General features: G+C 32.1%; 1 pseudogene; it reads left to right on the forward strand.

Annotated features, from left to right (window-relative positions):
* The first annotated feature begins 851 nt into the window (after positions 1–851).
* On the forward strand, positions 852–3,839 carry LOC114411209 (annotated as a pseudogene).
* The last annotated feature ends 414 nt before the right edge of the window (positions 3,840–4,253 follow it).

Consider the following 4,253-nt stretch of genomic DNA (forward strand, 5'->3'; position numbering starts at 1 on the left):
TAAGTTGCATCTCTACTACCATTTCTTTTTTTTAAAATATAAAAACATAAAAAACCCAATCATTTAGTCCTACTTGGCCGAAGAATCAATAAGAGGTGTTCAAATACAAAGGGCAATGAGTGAATCCATATTGAGTGCAAATCATATTAAGTGTTTGATGGATGAAAAAGATGAAATCATATTAACTTGTAACTTTTCAGGTTTTGAGTGCAAATGCAGTGGCTGATCTGAGCATTGAGTGTTTGATGGATGAAAAAGATGTTAAGGGCTTTATCAAGAGGGAAGAATTTGAGAATTTGGAATCAGGATTACTGGAGAAATTTAATATTCCCTGCAACAAAGCAGGGATACACTTGATATTCACTACTTTAATCATAATTACATGCTTTTAACTTGAAGGTTTCATATCCTTTGCAACATGAATTCAGCTAAATTTGTTTAGTTGTATTGTTCCCCTTGATTTATTAAAGTATGTTAATAAGTTACATTTTGATTTTAAGATAATTTGAATTCTACATCTTTGGAATTGAGATTTAGAATTTTAATCCAGATAATTAAGAACCAGAAGAAAGAAATGGGAATGCATATATAAATACTATGCTCCAACCCGCAGTTTAATTTGGTGGTAAGTGGTAAACAGAGGAAAGGATAATAGCTTTTGATCTACCTAGTAGCACACAATATGGGAAGATCCCCATGCTGCAATGAGAATGGCCTTAAGAAAGGTCCCTGGACTCCCGAAGAAGATCAAAAACTAGTCCAACATATTCAGAAACATGGCCTTAAGAAAGGTCCCTGTATTAATCTCTAGTACAATTTATAGTAATATGTTGCAGCAACTATATAGTTCTCTCTTTCCAGCGTTTCCTCATTCATCTATTTCTCTTGCAACTTTTGCAGGTCTCAACAGATGTGGAAAAAGTTGTAGGCTAAGGTGGACTAACTATTTAAGGCCTGATATCAAGAGGGGGAAGTTTTCTCAAGAGGAGGAGCAAACAATTCTGAATCTACATTCCATCCTTGGAAACAAGTACTTTCCTTGCCACATAATAATATTAAATCTCACACATTTCTGAGTTTTGTGTGCAGGTTTAATTGACTCTAGTAGGAATTATGTTCAGGTAATGGGATTAATTATTGTACAAAACTCACACATTTCTTAGTTTTGTGTGCAAAAATTCAAACAATGACTGTGTAAATATATAAATATAAATAGCTTATATAAAATTATTTGCGAATATGAAAGTTGAATATGCTTCGTATAGATAATGGAAATTAAGGTGAATGCTGCCCATTTTATATATCTTCATTACTAACAGCAAATTAAAGAAGTTGATTTTAATGAAGTGAATGTTTTCTTTCCTTTTATTCTCATTTTTTATGTGATTGATTGAATAGTAAAAAATAAAATGATGATGATGATGAATTAATTTAGCTAATTAAACAGAAACGTTTATATAAATGGATTTTGTTTCAAAGCCTTGAATAATATACTTGACAAAATCTGTTTAGAAACCTTTACTTTATCCTTGGGAGAAGGGAATACCAATGCAAAGAAAGAGAACAAGAAGGACAAATAAAGCATCTAATACCTACCCAGTTAGTCAAACATTAGAAATTGTTGGCTGCATTTAAGGAGTAATAACCACATCTAACAGCATGTTTCAATCATTCTTGAACATGTATATAAAGCCTAATCAATCAAAGCCAAATGTTTAGTTTTTTATATTTCCAATAGACAAATCAATTCTGCAGTTTTGATGGTGGAAGTTTTGGTTCAATACCATGATGACTTAACATCTGGTCTAAAAAACTATTAATGTTACGAATGATGAATTATATATATATATATATATTCTTTAATGCTCACCTGTTCACCAGGCAAACAATGTTAGAGTTTCTGCACCTCCTCGTCCTTCAAAATTAATGTACAGGTATGACTGGTTAAATTCATGAAAATAATGAAAATTGAATAAAAAAATATTTGCAAAATGTGGTGGAGGTAAACATTTAATTTTCAATCTGTACATTCTAGACAAGGAGAGTTGTTGAAACGGGCAAGTGTTGTGGACTTTACTGACAACCCCCCTTGGCTGATCCTACAAAGTAAGCTTATGCTTCCTTTTCAATCTACTGCTTCTTAATTTGCTTAGAACTTGCTTGACTTATGTTTGCAGGACCATTGAAGTGGACAATGGATTTAAAAAATCAAAGTTGTGGAAGCCCCCTAGATACACAGACACACAGGTTGATGAAGTATTTGCTGCCAAAAAGTCCAGGTTTAAAATTGCATCTGGTAAGGAAAATGCAAAGGTTATTATGTTTTTGCCCACCTAGAGGTATTGCACATTATGGTAGTTATAATTAGAATTGGATGAATTTGTTTCCTGATTAAATTATATTTTCTTTTATCAAAACATTGGGTATGGGCAGAATTTAAATAATTAGTTTTTTTCCCCGTTATTTTGAAGTTTACATCTCACTTTATTAGCTGTGTAGTGAGCTATTTTACTTTAAAATACCAATACTTTAATATTTTTACTCTTTGCTGTTAAAATATTTGTTATGGAATTTTTAATTATTGATCATGAATTGATTCATGTTACGGTTCAATCCATGATTAGGTAAACAAATTTTTTGATTCATGATATGAATTCTGATTTGACAACCTTGGAGGCCTACTATTGGTGTGTGCCATTTCCCACACTTGACATATACGTGGTTAATACCAGGTTATCCAAAATCTACTGTGCTAGCTAAATCAGCTACCCTCCACACTTTTTCTATCTTATCAAAAGTGTAAAGTTTCAAGTTGGACTTGGGGAAACTTAACCACGTTGTGATTATAAGTGCAGGATTTGCATCATATATAAATGATAAGGTAGTCCTACATGTTTCCCAGCTACCCTCCACACCTAGAAGTTAGTTACAGTTAGATCTCATCTCCTTTAAATCTAAACAAATAAATCTAATTTTTTATAGTTTAAAAACAACTATATTGTTCTAAAAAAATCTAACTAAACTTTTAGTCTTAAAAAATTGTAAATTTTAAATTTTATTTTCTTCTTTTTTTAATTCCTTTAAATATTATAATTTTTCAACTTTATATATATGTTGTTATTTCATGAGATTAGTATATAATTTTGACTATGATGCACTCTCTCAGCTTCAACATTTTTCCATCAACAACCTGGGGGATCCCTTCATTGAAAGCAATTATGGTGTCCACTCTATGTAGTTTGAGGTTGGTGTTTTGGACTGGTTCGTGAGGTTGTGGGAACTCGAAATAGATGAGTATTGGGGCTATATAACAAACTGTGGCACAGAAGGCAATCTCCATGGCATCCTAGTGGGGTTAGTAATTCTGCTAGTTTTGTGTATGCTGCTGTAGAAAACTTGAAATAGGTCTAATGTGGTGAAATGACTTTTGTAAAGTAGGAGAGAGGTGTTCCCTAATGGGATTTTATATGCCTCATAGGAATCACATTATTCTGTTTTCAAAGCTACTAGAATGTACAAAATGGAATGTGTGAAGATTAACACTCTTTGGTCTGGTGATATTGATTGTGATGGCCATGGTTTTGAGGCCAAGCTTCTTTGTCACAAGGACAAGCCAGGAATTGTGGATGTGAACATAGGTAACTTTCTCCTCCTCTGTTTCTCTCTCTGACTCTTCCCTGTGCCCTCTCTCTTCTCTTTTTGATTTTGACTCTCACAGGTTCTACATCCATTGTGATGGGGTTTTGTTTGGTCTCATGCTTCCTTTTGTCAAACGTGTAAGTCTTGAAATGTCACTTTTTTACTGTTCAATTTCTTGTTGCTATCCTCGTGTTTTTTGACACACAACATACTAAGAATTTTAAACGTTGTCTAATTAGCTTCTTCCTTTTGTGAATAAAGCATAATAAGAAAACTATGTCTCTAATGATTGGAAAATACTGAATTTTAAAACAATATTTATTGTTTTCCCTAAACAAGTTTGGGGACCTGCTTCCATATAGAAATGTTGAGTCTTGTTAATCAAGCAGCTAAGTTATTAGCCTAATAATATAAGTATATTATTATAAGGATTTCATTTCTTAGTTGGGACCCAATTCTAGAACTGCGTATCTAGAATTCCATTGCAAACTTTACTTTTACATTGGAGAATTTATTATTTTTTATATAATTAATTTTATAATGAACAAGATTTTTGAATTAATTTTAATTCACCTTTAAGTTCGATAAAAAATTTAATTATGAGTTTTATTCTT

The sequence above is a fragment of the Glycine soja genome, chromosome 5 (assembly GCF_004193775.1).
Source record: "Glycine soja cultivar W05 chromosome 5, ASM419377v2, whole genome shotgun sequence".
NCBI lineage: Eukaryota > Viridiplantae > Streptophyta > Magnoliopsida > Fabales > Fabaceae > Glycine > Glycine soja.